General features: G+C 35.6%; 1 long non-coding RNA gene across 2 annotated transcripts in view; it reads left to right on the forward strand.

Annotated features, from left to right (window-relative positions):
* LOC102153669 overlaps nucleotides 1-16722 on the forward strand; it is a 29310-nt gene extending 12588 nt beyond the window's left edge. The window contains exons 2-4 of one of the 2 annotated variants that reach the window (XR_005381173.1): nucleotides 8522-8590; nucleotides 8943-9206; nucleotides 16223-16722. This is a non-coding gene — a long non-coding RNA (uncharacterized LOC102153669). The remainder of the gene's footprint in view (nucleotides 1-8521; nucleotides 8591-8942; nucleotides 9207-16222) is intronic. The other variant, XR_005381172.1, reaches the window with a different exon arrangement.
* Nucleotides 16723-19650: the final 2928 nt, after the last annotated feature.

Raw genomic sequence — 19650 nt, forward strand, 5'->3', positions numbered from 1 at the left:
TTAATAACTGAGCTTGGGAAAATAATAATTTACACTTAGCAAATGCACTATTTCAGTGTCACAGGTGAGACAAAGAGCGACTGAGGAGCTCATTAATCATGGCTTTCCTCTTACTGATTACAGAAAAACAAGAAACTCAGTTCAGTTCTGCTAAAATAGAATTAAAGAAATTCTTTTACAACAACACATAATCCTTGAATTTCCTGAAAGAACATCTTTGAGTCATGACTGAAGTCAAGTATGATTCCCTCCAGGAGTTTTCTTTAAATAATTTTATTAGTAAACTAGGGTAAACAATATTTTAACAAGGAGATTGTACAATGATCTTCACAGGTAATGTTTCTATGAATATACCATTTTGGCTTAGATGAAAGCAAGCAAATAAAAAGATGAATTACTTCATCTAATTCTCTCCCACAAAAGAATTTAAATAACATCACTTAAATTACCATATTATGTACTGCTTTCATAAATCCATATACAAAACAAAAGCAGAAAGAATAATAGTTTGAAAGAACTTGTATTTATCTTATTAATACACAGTGGTAAAAAATTTTTACAGTATATGTGTGATATTATAATAAAGTTGTGTGACTCTTTTTTAAGATATTAGAACTTGTATTTCCAAATAAGTGTTAGCCTTTCTCAAACCTTTTGGAAATAAGGTGGAATAAAAATGTACAAATGAAAAGTGAATGACGTTGCCAGCTCACCATACACAATCTTATAACACTTCTATTGTTCAAGCTGTTTCTATTCCCTTTTTAAAATTACTTTCAAAGTCTGTGACATATTCTTTTAAATGAATGTAATGATGACAAATGCTCATTTTTTGTTAGTCTTTTATTTTTTATTTTTGGAACAATAAAAAAGATATTTATTTCCAAGTCTAGTAAGTATTGGGAGTCTATGGAATTATATTTAGAAGTCTATTCATCACAAAGAAATCTTAACTTGAGAGCTAAAAAAACCTGCAAGTCTTAAACAGAATGCCAGTCTAGACTTGACAGATATGGGGTTTGGTTTTCTGGGGGGGAAGATTTTTTTCAGTGGGCTAAGAGTGGTACAATGTGAAGGAGTGGGCATGTTAGCAGTACATTCTTTCCATTGTCTTCTATCTAAAGAGATAAAGCAAGAGAAGGGAAGAAGTAAAGATGGTGGAGAAGTAGGGTGACCCTAAAATTGCCTCCTACCTTGAAAACAGCTAGATAAATATGAAATTTTTCTGAACAGCTAAGAAATCAATCAGAAATCTTCAAAACAGAGCTGCATATCTACAAACAGAGAAAACCACCCATGAAGGTTGGAAGAATTCACCCCAAAAGAATGAGCAGAAACAAAGGCCAGAGATTTAAGCAATATGGCTATAAATAAGATGTCTGAACTAGAATTTAAAACAACAATTATAAGAATGCTATTCTGGCTTGAAAAAAGCATAGAAGACACTAGAGAAGCCCTTACTGCAGAGATAAAAGAGCTAAAATTTAGTCAGGCTGAAATTAAAAATGATATAACCAAGATGCAATCCCAAATGGATGCCATAACAATGAGGATGGATGAAACAGAGGATGAATCTGTGATATACAAGATAAAATTATGGAAAATAATGAAGCTGAAAAGAATAAAACAAAGGTAGACTTATGGAATTAAGCAACTTACTAAAATGGAGTAACATTCATATCATAGGAGTCCCAGGAGATGAAGAGAAAGAAAAAGGGACAGAAAATTTATTTGAGCAAATTATAGCTGAAACCATCCCTAATCTGAGGAAGGACACAGACATCAAATTCCAAGAAATATAGAAAACTCCCATTAAATTCAACAAAAATCAGTCATCACCAAGGCATATCAGTCAAATTCACAAAATACACAGACAAGAAAAGAAGCTGAAAGCAATAAGGCGGGGTGGGGGGGTGGGGGGGTGGGGGGGGCGGGGAATGTCTTTACCTACAAGGGAAGCCAGATCAGGTTGATAGCAGATCTGTTCACAGAAATGTGGCAGGCCAGAAGAGAGGGGCATATTCAATGTGCTGAGTGGGAAAAATATGCAGCCAAGAATACTTTATCCAACAAGGCTGTCATTTAGAATAGAAGGAGAGGTGGGGGGGAAGGGGGACGAGGAATTGAATAGGAGAGATAAAAGTTTCTCAGACAAACAAAAACTAAAGGAGTTCATAAACTAAACTAGCCCTGCAAGAAATATTAATGAAGAGTCTTTGAGTGGGGAAAAGCCTAAAAGCAACAAAAGACAGGAAAGAGAACATCAGCAAAAACACCAATTTTACAGGTAACACAATGGTACTAAATTCACATATTTCAATAAACACTCTGAATGTAAATGGACAAAATGGTCTAATCAAAACACGTACTATATCAGAATGGATAAAAACCAAGATTCATCTATATGCTGCCTACCAAGAGACTCATTTTAAACCTAAGAACATCTGCAGATGGAAAGTGAGCAGATGGAGAACCATCTATCATGCTAATGGATGTCAAAAGAAAGCTGAAGTAGCCGTACTTATATCAGACAAACTAGATTTTACTTATTTTTTGAATATTTATTTATTTATTTTAGAGGGAGAACATGGAGGAAAGGGAAAGGATAAGAGAATCTTAAGCAGACACTGGGCTGAGTGGGGAGCCCAATGCAGGGCTTGATCTCATGACCCTGAAATCACAACCTGAGCAGAAACCAATAGTCAGACATTCAGCCAACTATGCCACCCAGGTGCCCCCAGACAAACTAGCTTTTAAAGCAAACACTGTAACAAGAGATGAAGATAGGCATTATATCATCATTAAGGGGACTACCCATCAAGAATATCTAACAGTTGAACATATTTATGCCCCCAACTTGGGAGCATCCAAATATATAAAACAAATTATTAACAAATATAAAGAAACTCATTGATAACAATACAATAATAGTAGGGGACTTTAATACCCCACTTACATCAATGGATCTAAGCAGAAAATCAATATGGAAATAATGGCTTTGAATGATACACTGGACCAGATGGAAGTAACAGATATACTTAGAACATTCTATCCTGGCCAACAGCCTGCAGAGCAACATGCCTAAGTTTTATTATGACTACTGCGACTCTCACTTCACCCATGACTCTCCATCTGTGAGGAAGACACACTGCAGTGGTAGGAAACACAAAGAGAATGTGAAAGACTACTATCAGAAATGGATGGAAGAGCAGGCTCAGAGCCTGATCAACAAACTTCTGCATTTCAACAAGGAAAGATACCTCCTACTCCATTCTCTGCTCTACTTCCTGCAGGGGCAATGATCCCACCTTCCCCCCCGCCCCAGTCTCCCGGGTCTTCCTCACCCTGGTATGATGCCAGCCCCCCTATGGGGGACCCTCCCATGATGCCAATGATGGGCCCTCCTCCTCTTGGGATGATGCCAGTGGGACCTGCTCCTGGAATGAGGCCACCTATGGGAGGCCACATGCCAATGATGCCTGGGCCTGCAATGATGAGACTTCCTGCCGATCCCATGATGGTGCCCACTCGGCCAGGAATGACTCAACCAGACAGATAAGGAGAGACAGGAACCTCTTTATATTCATTTTATATTACTTGTTCTACTTCACCAGGAGATCATGGTGCTGTGACTCTGGGTGTTTTTTAACAGAATGACAAGGAAGACTTGCTTCCCCTTCCTATCAAAGAGAAAATAGTTTTTGCAGGGGAGTAATGGGATCAAAAAAAGGGCAATTTTCATTTGTATTGTAAAATGTGAAAATAAAATTGTCAACTGTTCTGGTTAAAAAAAAAAAAAAGAAGAAGAAGAACATTCTATCCTAAGGCAGCAGAATACACATTCTTTTCTAGAACACATGGGACATTCTCCAGAACAGATCACATACTATGTCACAAATCACCTCCCAACAAGTGCAGAAAGATCAAGATCATACTATGTGTATTTCCAACACAACACTATGAAATTGCAGTCAACCACAAGAAAAAAAATGGAAAGAACACAAATATATGGAGGCTAAAGAACATCCTACCAAAGAATGAATAGGTTAAGCAGGAGATTAAAGACAAAATAAAAAAATACATGGAAACAAATGAAAATGAAAACTTGTCAGTCCAAAGCCTTTGGGATGCAACAAAAGTGGTCATAAGAGGGAAGTATATAGCAATACAGGCCTACCTCCAGAGGCAAGAAAAGTCTCAAATACACAACCTAACTGTACACCTAAAGGACCTAGAAAAGGAGCAACAAATAAGACCTAAAGTGGGCAGAAGGGAAATAATAAAGATTAGAACAGGAATAAACATATAAAACAAAATAGTAGAACAGATCACAGAAACTAAGAGCTGTTTCTTTGAAAGGATTAATAAAATTGGTAAACCCCTAGCCAGATTTACCAAAAATAAAAAAGAAAGAACTCAAATAAATAAAAACATGAACGAAAGTGGAGAGATCACAGAAATACAAATGATTATAAGAACATATTATGAAAAGTTATATGCCAACAAACTGGGCAATCTGGAAGAAATGGACAAATTCCTAGAAACTTACAAACAACCAACACTGAAACAGGAAGAAATAGAAAAATTTGAACAGACTCATACCCAGCAAAGCAATTGAATCGGTAATAAAAAATCTCCCCACAGACAAAAGGCCTGGGCGGGCTGGCTTCCCGGGGCAATTCTACCAGACATTCAAAGAAGAGTTAATACCTATTCTTCTCAAACTGTTCCAAAAAGTACGAATGAAGGGAGAACATCCAAGTTCATTCTACAAGGCAATATTACCTTGATTCCAAAACCAAAGACTCCACTGAAAAGGAGAATTACAGGCCAATATTCCTGATGAACATGGATGCAAAAATTCTCAATAAAATACTGGCAAATCAAATTCAACAGTACATTAAAGAATTATTCACCACAATCAAGTGAAATTTATTCCTGGGCTGCCCAGCTGATACAATATTTGCAAGTCAATCAATGTGATAAACCGTGTTAATACAGTAAGAATAAGAACCATATGATCCTGCATTTGACAAAATACTATGGATAAAGACCCTCAACAAAGTAGGAATTGATGGAACCTACCTCAACATCAGAAGAGCCATAGATGAAAGACCAACAGCTAATATCATCCTCAATCGGGAAAAACTGAGAGCTTTTCCCCTACAGTCAGGAATAAGACAAGGATGTCTACCCCCACCATTACTATTTAACATAGTACTGGAAGTCTTAACCTCAGTAATCAGATGACAAAAAGAAATAAAAGGCATCCAAATTAGCAAGGTGAAACCAAACCTTCATTATTTGCAGATGACATGATACTCTATGTAGAAAACCAAAAGACTCTACCAAAAATTGCTGGAACTAATACCTGAATTCAGCAAAGTTGCATGTTATAAAACCAGACACATGAAAAAAATGCTCAGCATCACTCATCATCAGGGAAATACAAATCAAAACCACAATGATATACCTCCTCACACCAGTCAGAATGGCTAAAAATTAACAACTCAGGAAACAATGGATGTCCTTGAATATGCAGAGAAAGGAGAACCCTCTCGCAATATTGGTTGAAAGGCAAAGTTGTCCAGTCACTCTGGAAAACAATATGGAGTTTCCCGAAAATGTTAAGAATAGAATTACCCTACCATCCAGCAATTGCGCTACTAGATATTTACCCATAGGATACAAAAATACAGATTCAAAGGGACGCATGCACCCCAATGTTTGTAGCAATATTATCAACAATAGCCAAAGTATGGACAAAGAAAAGGTGGCATATACATATGACGGAATTTTATTCAGCCATCAAAAAGAATGAAATCTTGCCATTTGCAATGATATGGATGAAGCTAGAATGTATTATGCTAAGCAAGATGTCAGAGAAAGATGAATACCATATGATTTCACTTACATATGGAATTTAATAAAAAAATTTTAAGAAACAAAGCAGATTAACTATGGGAAGGGGGATGGGTAAACAAACCTTAAGAGACTCAAAGATAGAGAACAAACTCGGTGTTCATGGAGGGAAGTGGGAGAAGGGGATGGGCTAGTCATTAAATTCTACTCCTGGAACCGATATTGTGCTTTATGTTAACTAGAATTTGATAAAAAGTTAAAAAAGAAAGGAAGGAAGGAAGAAAGAAAGAAAGAAAGAAAGAAAGAAAGAAAGAAAGAAAGAAAGAAGGAAGGAAGGAAGGAAGGAAGGAAGGAAGGAAGGAAGGAAGGAAGGAAGGAAGGAAGGAAGAAAAGAAAGAAAGAGGAAAGAAAGAAAAGAAAGAGGAAAGAAAGAAAAGAAAGAACAAAAGCTATTCAAATATAGAGACACATCATATCTTGATTTCTATTGTCAGGATTATAAGTTAAAATGCAAATATTATTCCCATTCCCATTCACAATAATAACTCTGAAATAGAGGAACCAAATAGATTTTCTGAAAGCAGTCAAGGAGTTTCTCAATTGACTTTTTCTAAACTCATACAGCTAATACAATACCACAATTTTGGGGTAAATCTTCCCTAAGACAGTACCTATAATATTTTAAGGTAATTATGGAGAATGCAATAGCCAAGTGGAGAGAAACATAGCATCTTTTTTATAATTTATTTCATTTGCAAGTAAATTATTCATTCATTACAATTAGTAGTAGTTGTATTATACTGCACAGAAGCCGTCCACGTGAAACAACCTAATGAAAATAGACTTTGCTTTCTTATTTTTTAAAAAATAGTGATATTATTTTGGCTTTTCATTCTATGTGGAATATTTCTGGGACCCAATATAAGATTTTTTTCTCATGTGAAGAATCTTCTTCATTCCTTTAAAAATAAACTATTGCATTAACTGCTCAGCTTCTCTCTGATTGGGTCAGTGCATAATAGCTCTAGAAAATGTTCTTTTCATTCAGTAGCATCAATGAATGGACCAGGATGTCGAATAACTTGAGATATAAATACACAAATTTAAGCAAAATAAAAATTTTAATGGCAAATGATAAAAATAAATGTAAATATATGAAAAAAGCAAGATGTAACTGAACTTCTCTGCCTCTAATATACTTCCACCCACTGAAACTTTTGCTGCCTGATAGTGCTTTAATTCAAATACTTTTTGATAGTGCTTTAATTCAAATACTTCTGTATAGGAAGTTGAATTTTTAGTTCACCCCGAGGTCTTCATGGAACAGAGAGAAGAAAAACAATCACCAAATTATTGTTATTCTATGCCAGCAAAATGACTCTCATTACTATAGATTATGAAGAGGAAAAAATTAGACATGCTGATCATTTAACATTATCTTAACTAGTGTTGTTTTGTGATAGCACTTTCACCAGCCGCAACAGTAGTAATAACTACATTTCTTCACCATGTGCCAGACTCCATTCAGTGTTCTATACAAACATATGTCACATATATAACATCCTGTGAAGAGGAAACCACTATTATTCTCATTTTACAGATGAAAAAATTGAGGTGCAGAATGGTTGAATTATATTTATCAAACAAAATTTTTCATAAGAAAGATCATCTGTCACGCAAAGACAAAATTGCACTGTATATGTATGAATAAAACAGATACACTCAAGGGGTGCCTACATGGCTCAGTCAGTCAAGTTATCAACTCTTGATTTTGGCTCAGGTTGGGATCTTAGGGTTGTGAGACTGAGCCCCATGTTGAGCTCTAAGCTGGGCCTGGAACTTGCTTGAGACTCTCTCTCTCTCCTCTGCCCTTACCCCTCTCTATAAATAAATAAACAAAACAGAAATATTTAATTAAACATCCCACCAGATTAACTCAGATTAACTGGACTACAGGCCCTATGCTCATCTGAAATCTTGCCATAGACAAAGCAATTCACTATTTCCAAGCAAACTTCAATTTACACTGGGAGATTATATACCCACATTGAATAATAATTTGAATGGACAAATACACATTAAGGAAGTATACTGTTTACATGTTAAAAGGATTAAGTACTTAAATAGAATTTTAATTAGGATACTTGAGAAAGAATAATTTTTACTGGCAGGAATTGAATAAACATATTTGTTGAAAACAAGGAAGGGATCACAGCCTGCCTTTTAATTAATTTACAACTCAAAAGACAAATTCTTGTGGGCCTTGATTGTATTATTTGTTGGAAGAATTGTTAGATGGTTCTAATTGATTGCATGTAACTCATTACTTTATAACATTCACCAATTACTGAATTCCTAATATTAAGAATTATTCACTCATTGTGTTTAAAATTGAGTTATGAGGTTAAAGCTGCATTGTTCAAGTGTTAAAAATTAATCCAAGTTGGGAATATTAAATGAGAGGTTGCATTGTAAAACCACAGAGCAGTAATATGTTGAATTTTTCATTTCTCTTGCAATAAATGTTTAGTTTTTTCACAAATGATAATATTGAGGTTATGAATAAATGGTACACAAAATAGACATAAAGCAACTAACTAATAATTTTAAGTGGTAGGTGTTAACTGCTGTTTTTGACAAAAATTTTTACTTTCCACAGGAATTCAAGAAGGAGGAAGATGATTCAAATCTGAAATATTTATAGAAGGATTCCTAGCAGACAGGGAAGGTGAGAGGAACATAATGAGCAATCATTAAGCACTGGTGAGAAGAGAGGAATCTGGATCACAAATCATAATGGAAAAACACAAAAGTTTTTTGCATGCACATACAGCTTAAAAACATTGTTTTTTTTAATGATCAAGCATTATCCCTAATCTATAATTATCACTAACCTATCATTAGTCAAAAATTTTGCTTTTATACTGGACTGATAGGAAAGAGCAATTGTATTGTTGTATTATTAATTGAGGTTTATGTTACACATAGATTTAGTAAAGAGCATGCTGATTATTCCTATTATGTGTTTTGTGGTTACTATGTCTTACCCTAAAGTCTCATTTCATTTCTTTTTTTTTAAGGATTTTATTTATTTATTTTAGAGAGCAGAGAGCCCTACACAGGGCTAGATCCCAGGACCCCAGGATCATGACCTGAGATTAAGGCACGCGCTTAACCAACGGAGCCACCCAGGAGATGCCCCCATTTCTTTTTATAATCATATAATTTTGGATCTTTATGTGTAAAATTCAAAAGTTATATCGGTTTTTGAGAAGAAATGGGAAAAATGTTAAATGCTCTTGTCATTTCTGGATTCTTTATGAAACTACATATATCATCTTTGAGTAAGTAGCTATAATTTTTTAACTTGATTTTTTAGGGTCTTTTTGAGCAGAGTAAGTAATTTTGCAAAAATAGACATGAGTGGGAACAGAACGATTTGCCAAATAAAATTTAATATTTTTGACCATTTACAGAAAGTAATTTTAAATGAAACAGATTTTCATCCCATAAAGCCATTAATCATAGGAAAAGAAGCATAGAAGCAGAACAAGAAAAGGTGTTATAGATTAATTTCTGTATCACAAGAAGCTACAGGGAATTTCAGAGTAAGTGTAAAATCACAATATTTTAAACAAAAGGCCCTTTTACATGTGCCTTAATTTCAAAAATGTCTTTGAAAGCTTTGGAAACTTCATTGTCATTGATTAATTGAATTGCAGAATTAAAGAGGTTATATGTTTTATAGATTTCCTTTTATGTACAATTTAAATCAGAGTTTCATTCATCAAACCTTAGAAACAGATACAGCAAATAATTAAAGATCTGCTTCTCTTTTGTCTGAATTCTCATTGTTGCCTTCCATCTCTAAGCCAATGTTTAACTCTCTCCAAGCTCCACACATGATCCTTAGACAAGGGACCAGTCGGTGGGACTCCAGTCAGTGCATGCACTAGAAGGGACTTGTGATGTCCCCAGATGGAATGTCTGCAGGTGAAGGCACAAGTGCCATGGCAAGGATAGCCAAGGTAGCACCATGGGAAAGAATGCAGGGATGAAATCAGGGCTGGGAATAAAGAAACAGGTTGCCCAAGAGTTTCCCCGGTTTCTTAAGTTGTTAGATATGTTAACCATACAACCTGTCAACAAGAACAAAGCAAACATGCTACATTCAAGAAGACAGTGTGTGTGTATCTGTGTCTCTGTGCATCTTCTTAGTACATAATAGTAGAAATATGTGTATCTTGAGATATATAGATACATACACATATACAACTGTGTGCACATATACACACATATATGTATTTATACATACAATTTCTTTCATTGTTCCTAAAATAGAACATGGACTTATTATATCTACAAATTGTTTCTCCCTGGATAACTTTTTGAGATAAGCTGAAGAACTTATACTTGGGCATACCAATTTTCCCAACAAAAAAAGCAACAATCAAAGAAAAAGACTAATAGCAGAGTTCTTTCTTCCCAAATTTTATTTAAACTCAAGTTAGTTAACATATAGTGTAGTACTAGTTTCAGGAGTAGATTTAGTGATTCATCACTTACATATAACATCCACTGCTCATCACAAGTGACCTCCTTAATGCTCATGATCCATTCAGCCTATCCCCCCACCCTCTCCCTCTGGTAACCACCAATTTGTTCTCTAAAGCCAAGAGTCTCTTATGGTTTCCCTCCTTCTCTGTTTCTATCTTACTTTATTTTTCCTTCTCTTTCCCTATGCTAATCTGTTTTGTTTCTTAAATGCCACATAGGAGTGAAATTATATGGAACTTGTCTTTGACTGACTTATTTCACTTAGTATAATCACTCTACTTCCATCCATGTCATTGCAAATGACAAGATTTCATTCTTTTCAATGGCTAAATAATATTCCATTGTATATATGTATACCACCTTTACTTTATCCATTTATCAGTCAATGTACTTTTGGGCTCTTTCCATATTTGGCTATTGTTGATAATGCTGCTATAAACATTGGAGTGCATATGCCTCTTCAAATCTGTATTTTTGTATCCTTTGGGTAAATACCTTGTATTGCAATTGCTGGATTGTAGAGTAATTCTATTTTGGGTTTTTTTTTTAAGATTTTATTTATTTATTTGAGAGATAGTGGGTAAGAGAACACAAATAGGGTGAGGGGCCAAGGGGGAGGGAGAAAGAGAAGCACACTCCCCAATGAGTAGAGAGCCCACTGCAGGACTCAATCCTGGGACTCCAGGATCATGACCTAAACCAAAGGCAGCTTAAACAACTGAGTCACCCAGGTGCCCCTATTTTTAGTTTTTTAAGGAAAAAACAAAAAACAAAAAAAGGGGGGAACAGTCACTGTTTTCCAGAGTGGCTGTACCAGTTTGCATTCCCACCAACAGTGCAAGAGGGTTCTCCTTTCTCTGCATCCTTATCAATATCTGTTGTTTATGTTGCTAATCTGGCCATTCTGACAAGTGTGAGGTAATATCTAATGGTAGTTTTGATTTGTATTTCCCTCATGATGAGTGATGCTGAGCATTTTTCATGTCTGTTGGCCATCTGAATGTCTTCTTTGGAAAAGTGTCTATTGATGTCTTCTGCCAATTTCTTAACTGGATTATTTGTTTATTGTATGTTGAGTTTGATAAGTATTTTAGATTTTGTATACTACCCTTTATCAGATATGTCATGTGCAAATATCTTCTTTCATTCTGTCAGAAGCCTTTTTGTTTTGGTGATTGTATCCTTTGCTGTGCAGAACCTTTATCTTGATGGAGACCCAATAGTTCATTTTTGCTTTTGCTTCCCTTGTTTCAGGAGATGTGTCTAGTAAGAGTTGCTATAGCCAAAGTCAAAGAGGCTGCTGCCTGTGTTCTCCTCTAGCAGTTTGATGGTTTCCTTCTCACATGTAGGTCTGTCTTTCATCCACGTTGCATTTATTTTTCTATACAGTGTAAAAAAAGTGATTCAGTTTAATTCTTTCACATGTCACTGTCCAGTTTTCCCAACACCATTTGTGGAAGAGACTCTTTTTTCCATTGGATAGTCTTTCCTGCTTTGTTGAAGATTAGTTGGCCATTATAGTCATACGTCCATTTCTGTGTTCTCTGTTCTGTTCCATTATCTATATGCCTGTCTTTGTGCCGGTACCTTACTGTCTTGATGACTACAGCTTGGTAATACAGCTTGAAGTCCAAAATTGTGATGCCTCTGACTTTGCTTTTGCTTTTTCAACATTACTTTGGCTATTTGGGGTCTTTTTATGGTTCCATACAAATTTCAGATTTGTTTGTTCTAGCTCTGTGACAAATGCTGGTGGTATTTTGATAGGAATTGCACTGAATGTGTAGATTACTTTGGGTAGTATAGACATTTTAACAGTATTTGTTCTTCCAATCCATGAGCATGGGATGTTCTTCTATTGCTTTGTGTCATCTTCAATATCTTTCATACGTATTCTATAGTTTTCATTTTACCTCTTTGGTTACGTTTATTCTAGGTATCGTTTGGGTTTTGGTGCAATTGTAAATGGGATAATTCCTTGATTTCTCTTTCTGCTACTGCATTATTGGTGTATAGAATTGCAACAGATTTCTGTATCTTGATTTTATATCCTGTGACTTTACTGAATTCAATGGTAGAGTTTTAAAAAGAACTTCAGCATAAAATTATCTCCTATAGAAATATAGAATTATTTTTATGTGTGGAAGAATTTATGATATGATTTAAAAACCATCTGGAATTCTAAACTGAATGCATCATGGAAGTATGGTGGTATTCTCATCTCTTTTTTTTTTCAAAAAATATAATATTAATTTTCTGCTATTACTTTGGATCATAAAAAAAGAACACCTGATTTTTTTCAAATGGAATGATGCATGCAAATAATTGGCAATATTTACCTATTTCTTTTTTCTTTGTATTGAACTTTGTTTCAATGTTCTGAAATTTCTGAAACATTAACTCTCAATCAGAAATGCATATGATGTATATGTTTAAAATATTTTGGAAAATGAGAGAGAAGGAAGTGAATAAGCAAAAGAGAATGGCAGGATGTTGATAGCTATTAAGCTGAGGGATGAGTATATGGGAGTTTATTGCGTGATTCTCTCAGCTTTTGTGTGTTTGGAAATCTCCAAAATAATTTTTTTAATCTGGTAAAGATTTTTTCATTAAATGGTTTCCACTTAAAACTACAGATTTCAAAACCTAACAATAACCACAAAACAAATGATCCACAAACATTTTTCCTTCCAATTTTTACACTACACTGTCATCATTTGTCTATTTTATACTATTAAACTTGAATGGTCATTTGAGAGACACATTTCTGAGGTCACTCTTCTGATTTAGCTTACTGGCTAGAGATCTGCAAGATTGTCTCTTACCATCTCCTGCAGCCTTCCTGACAAGACTTTGAAGATACACACAACAACACATACATGAATTTACATGAAAATGTCTCAATATCAGAGCCATTATCTGCTTCCAAGAATTTGAGTCCTCTTTCAGTTTCTTAGCAAGATGGGCATTCTCCCCTTAAGCCAAGTAAACTTGTAAGCAACATGAGAAAAATAAAACCAAATTCAAAGACAGAACCAGCTCTGCTTTGTCCTGGATGGTTCAGGATGGTAACTTATGCAGTGAAGCAAGTCATTGCCATTGGTGGACATTCTTGCTGCCACCAGCCACTTTGCAGACACAGCCTCAGTGGTAAAGCCCATATTGTCTCCTGGTGAACTAACTATGCTTGAGCTGTTATGGTGTTATTTAGCAGACTTCACTATAGTTGACCATTTGATTGGACCAGAGGTAAGCACTATGCTTGATCTTAGAATATTAGTCTCCATGGAGCCCATGGTAATGGCTTATTCTAAATTTAAAGATACTCTGAAAGAATGGATAGTAGATTTTGTAGGTTAGCTAAATTGGTAACATAATGTAATCCAAAATTTATCCCATGAGCAAAAGCATATCAGAACTTGGCTCCAAAATTTTGTCACAATTTGAAAAGAAAGTTGGCATAAAGCATTTTAGTCAGCTTTCTGAAAACAACTGTTGATTCTCTTGACAATCTCCTCATATCTTGTCAGGTTCTAGAATGGCTTGGTGGAATGTATTTGCTAACACCAACAATCAGTGCTGTAAAAAGTATGTAAATCAGAACAATATTCCTTAAAGTGCCAGCTTATAAATGCAACAAAAACAAGGCATCTACAATCAGATTTATCAATATTAATTCACAATGTCCCAAGGTATCAGTGTGACTCACATAGTGTTTGTATGCCTTCAGTTTTCCACAGGGAGATATTAATAGTGATACCACATTCACGGACATTTTCCCAAGACTCAGGCTTTTTCCATCTCAGCAGCCTCCTTCTCAGACTTCTCAACAACCTAGTTCCTGATTCCACTAATTTTCTCTTTTTCCAGTCACAGATCCCTTATATATATTTTTAATGCCCAGAGTTTTTAATGTTTGCATGAAATTATCACATTCAGTTTTTGTATAATTATAACATGGTATATAGATCAAAGAAGATGACAGCACTATTTCATTCTGCAGTTTACTAACAATTCTTTGAGTATTGTCTTTGGTTTGGAGCCACACACTTAAAAATGAACATTTTTTTAAATGAAGGATATACTGTGAAAATCCATTATAATGACAAAGTGACCCAGAATCACATTACATAAGTAGCAACTGGAAAGAAAAAAAAAGAGGAGAAGGGGGATAAAGGACCAGAAAATGAGAAGATTTGGGCTGTAGTTAAGAAAAGGATAGAAAAGGGAGCAATGGGGTGGAAATAACAGATATAGATTTGGACTCAATTGAAAGAAAGAAGTAACAAGATCTGTTAAAATAAAATGTGATGCCCCAGGAGACAAGCATATTCCATCACTGAAGGTGTTTAAGAAAAAATGAGATAAGCATCTGTCTGGAAAACTTCATACTATTTGTCTGAATGACTTCTAAAGTCTCTTCCAGTTGTAAAAGCCTCTAAGCTTTTCTTCCATTCTGAAATTACTAAATAGAATTCTCTACTGTGAACAGGACTGGCCGTGGGCTTCTTTCTTTTATAACAGTAGTGACGAAACATCAGTCCCTCCAAATCTTAATGTTCTCCAAACATTAAAAATGTTGCTAGAACATTTTATGTAGGTTTTACTTATTGTTTGTTAAAATCTCAAAAAAAAAAGACATTTTTAACTCAAAGTAGTTGAATGCTTATTATTTTCCCATGTTAATAAGCTCTTCAATAAAGTATGTTTCTAACATATTAAAACATTTCCATCCTCTGGTATATAGTCTTAACATATTTCATAGGAATGAACTACCAATTGCATATTTAATTCCAAGGAAAGAGGAGGGTTAATTTGTGCCAGTGTTCTTTTAGGCTACTCTTACAGCCTTGATGAAGAGCATGATGGTTAAGAACACCATCTTTAGCACTGAACAGATGTGGGTCCTTTTTCAGGCTGTCCCAATGACTTAACTATGCATACCTCTGCCAGCCAACCTTCCTGTCTGAGTCTCTGTTTCTTCATCTGTGAATATAGATACCATCACTGCCTATCTGTATTATTATTGTAAATTAAGTAACACGTGCAAAGTATCTATCATAGTATGTGACATATAGTGATCATTCAATAAATATGAGCTGCTGTTATTGCTTCTGCTGTCAAGAAAATTCTGTCATTACAGCAACATGGATGGACCTTGAGAGCATTATGCTACATGAAATAAGGCAGATGGAGAAAGACAAATGCTGTATGATCTCACTTATAGATGGACTCTAAAAAAAAAACCAACTCATGGAAACAGAGAACAGATGGGTAGTTGCCCAAGGGGGTGAGGGCAGGGACCAGGGGCAAACGGATGAAGGTTGTCAAAAGTACAAACTTGGGGCAGCTTGGGTGGCTCAGCAGTTTAGCGCTGCCTTCAGCCCAGGGCCTGATCCTGGAGACCAGGGATCGAGTCCCACATCGGGCTCCCTACATGGAGCCTGCTCCTCCCTCTGCTTGTGTCTCTGCCTTTCTCTCTCTCTGTGTCTCTCATGAAAAAATAAATAAAATCTTTAAAAAACAAAACAAACAAAAAAGTACATACTTATAAATAAGTCCTGGGGATATAACTATAGTTAATATTACTGTACAGTATATTTGCTAGTTGCATCTTGTCAGTTCAAATGAAAAAATGAACACTAAAGGTCATATTTCCCCCAGGTGTGGCTGGACCAGCCAAGGAATGTATAGGAATGTAACCCTAGTAGCTTGCAAGTAGTTAATCAGCACTACTCTAAAGATATGATCACCAGATGTACCTAATGAAATCTTTAACATAGCGAATAATTATATTTTTCAGATTTCAAGTTTCTTAAGATGGAGAGGACCTCTGGGGAACCGGACAAAGTGGCACCAGAGCACCTGCTAGCATTAATCATGGGTCTCCAATCAACGGTGTCCACCCTCTCAGGTGAACACTGCCCTAAATTTTTGCCCTTTAAAACCCTCACTTGCAAGCCATTGGGGAGTTCAGGACTTTAAAGGATTAGCTCCCCATTCTCCTGGGTAGTGCCACACCAATAAATAGCTTGTCTCTCTTCATTGCAAAAGCTTGCTATCCATTTTTATTGGCTTGCTGTGAATCAGGTGGACAAACTCTCATTTGGTGAAGCTACACTAAGAGAACCTGTCTTAAGAGTTCTCATCACACACAAAAGAATTGTAAGTCTGAGAGGTGATAAATGTTAATTATACATACTGTAATCATTTTGCAAACATATACCTATGTCAAATCATTATGTTGCATAATACAATGTTATATGTCATTTATATCTCAATAAAACTGGAAAAAATATCATGGCTAATTTTCAGACATTGAAATAACAACTAGAAGGAGGGAGAGGAAGAAGAGGAGAAATAGAAGTAAGAGGGGCAGAAGAAAATTTATCTTATCCCACATAATAAATCAAAAGGAAAATTTACATGATAACCCAATGCTAATGACTTGACTTCATATTTTAATAGCTCCTTCACTCTCCTTGTAACATGAGTATTTTTTACAGAAATAGCTAAAGTTTTTTAAGCTTTTGGTTGAAACAAACCAACAAAAAGACCTAAACTAACTCATTAAGTTTTATGCTGTTAGTATTATTTTTCAATTCAGTAACTATATTTTCCTGTTCATTGAGTCATGGACCAACATATAAAAATATTCATGGAAGACAGTACTCAGACCAAAAACACAGTGTGTAAAAGCTCACGCAAAACATTTGTAAAACTCTAAAATCAATTGTGAATCCTAAAAACTCTTTTAGTTTGTTCAAAGAGAGAGAAAAACTAAGAATATAGCATCATTACTTTCAAGTAAAAACGTAGGATGTATTTAAAAATTACTCTCACAAGTCTCAGGAAGATAGTTCAATAGATCTGTGAAGAAATACAGGGGACTCCGTGGCCATGGATGACAGCACAGCACAGTTAGGGGCCTGGGTCTTGGACATGGAAAGGCCTTGGTCAAATTCCACCTCCACCACTTTCTAGGCTGCATAAAATTGGGCAAGTCGTCAACATTTCTTATTCTTAGATTTATTTTCTATAAAATGAGGGTAACAATAGCCCCTGTCTGCTAGAATTCTGATAATGCATAAGTGCTTAGCAAAGTACCTGTCCATGGCAATTATTCACTAATAAGATTACCAAAATTAAGGTCTCTTAAGCAAGATAGATGGCCACTCTACTGGCTTATTCCAGGATAAGCAAGAAACAATTCCTATTTCAAAAGAGCTTTACTGAGGATTCCTAGGAAGTTTCCATGATCTGACGGTCCATAAAGCAAAGCAGAGGGAAAAGAAACCTCTAGAGAAAAATTGCCTCTAGCACAAAAACGCCTAGTTCCAGCTCTGCATTTTATTAACACATTGGGAGAAATTTGAAGTAATCTGGTAACATAGTTCTTAAAATGGGATTTTTCTCACATCATTTCAATAGTACCTTTCAACACTCAAGTAAACATATCCATTTGGAACCTAGTCTACCACAAAGAGCAAATCAGGAGGGAACATAGTTTTTTCGTGTTGTCAATCCAAGTCATCACATGAGAATATGTCAGTAATAATCAAAAGGTACCATGAATATAAAAATTATCATTTTAGAGACAGTTATTTGAACAGTTTCATGCTATTTGTCAGAATCAGAAATTGATTCTTCCAGAAAACTAGAGAATAAAATAAACGAGCTCCCTTCACAGTTGATGATGTGGAATGGGGAAAGAGAGGTGCAATTTGTTCATTAAACACATTGAAACTTAAAAACTTTGCAAAAATGTTATAAATAAATGTTTCAGAGCATGAAGTGGTTTTTATTAAAAAGTCATTCTTTCAGCCAAGTACTTGATCTTTTAGTTCTACTTTTTTTGTTCTTTCAATCTTTAGGCTTACAAGTCCTAGCCCACAGTAAATACATTTCAGTAAAGAAATGATAACCTTAGACACCAAGTACCACAATTTTTAATTTAGTTATTGTAAAATGGCACAGAAAACTAAGTGGCATATTCAGAACCATACAGGCTTAGAAAAGGAGGGAAAAGAGATAGTCATGCTAGGTTTGAATACTGACACCTTTTACTATCTATAACTCTGACATCCTAAGCTCTCTGAACTTTAGTTTCTTTTTGTCAATGGTGTATAGCAATAAATACTTGCAAAGTTGCTGTAAGATACACCAATACATAATAAGAGCCTAGTACTTTATAGGCTCTATTCATCATGACATCTACAAAGAAATCTCATATTCTCAAGGAGAATTTGCTGCTTAGAGCAAGCTTTGGAATTTTTGTTGTGGACTGCTCCAAGTGTCTTCCCAGTTACCAGGCTAAGGGAATGTTCTGCTTCCAACAGATACAGCTGGACATAACTGAATTTTTAATTCAGCATGGCCTGTCCCTATCAGGAAATTGAACTGCCCATGCAGGACTCCAGATCAGTTAGAATCATGCAGATGCCCACTGGGCAGGCAATACTGCCAATGAGAGCTGAAACCCAAATGCAAGGCTTGAGCAGGCGATGGGCCAGGTACTCAGAAAGAGCTCAGGGCCACTGGCTCAGAAATGACAGACACTAGAAAAAACAAAATTGGCAAGGGCTCATCATAAGGGAGATGGGAGGAAGAGAAGTTCCATCTTTATCTGAAGCAGTCCTGAAACCTTTTATTCTAAAAATCCTAGGCAGATTTACGTGGATCCACGCTGTTTCTAGTACTGCTTTCCTTTAGTCAATAAACCTAATGCCACCAAATCTTTTAGCCTTTTTCATCAGGTGGAAGAATTTCCTGTAGTATTATCGAGGCTCCAACTGATTGTTTAGTTGCCTAAAAGTCCTGAAAGAGATCTTTCATCTTCTTGGCTAACAATAGTTTATGTTTTTATTACATTCTCTCTCCTAGCTCTGGATCAACTTTTCAGTCACCCCTCAGTCTAGAGGATATATATCATCATCTTTTACTTTCTAAAACTTCATTCTTACATCCCACCCCACTAGCTAATAGATGCTTTCCTTTCCCTGCAGCTGGTTATAATTAATAAATTATAAATTAGACACATCTCAGCTGTTTCCCTTTAGCAATGTCTTAGCGATGGCTCTCTGTAGGAGCTTGGCAAAAGGATTTCTTCAGAAACAGTTCCAAGCAAAAAATTTTGTAGTTATCAAGTAATAGAATCCAAATCTTCAAACTTGTCATTTTGGATAAAAGCTGAGGCTGTGAGGATGTTTGTCTAGGGACTCCTCTCAATTT

This window comes from Canis lupus, chromosome 29 (assembly GCF_011100685.1).
Source record: "Canis lupus familiaris isolate Mischka breed German Shepherd chromosome 29, alternate assembly UU_Cfam_GSD_1.0, whole genome shotgun sequence".
NCBI classification, from domain to species: domain Eukaryota; kingdom Metazoa; phylum Chordata; class Mammalia; order Carnivora; family Canidae; genus Canis; species Canis lupus.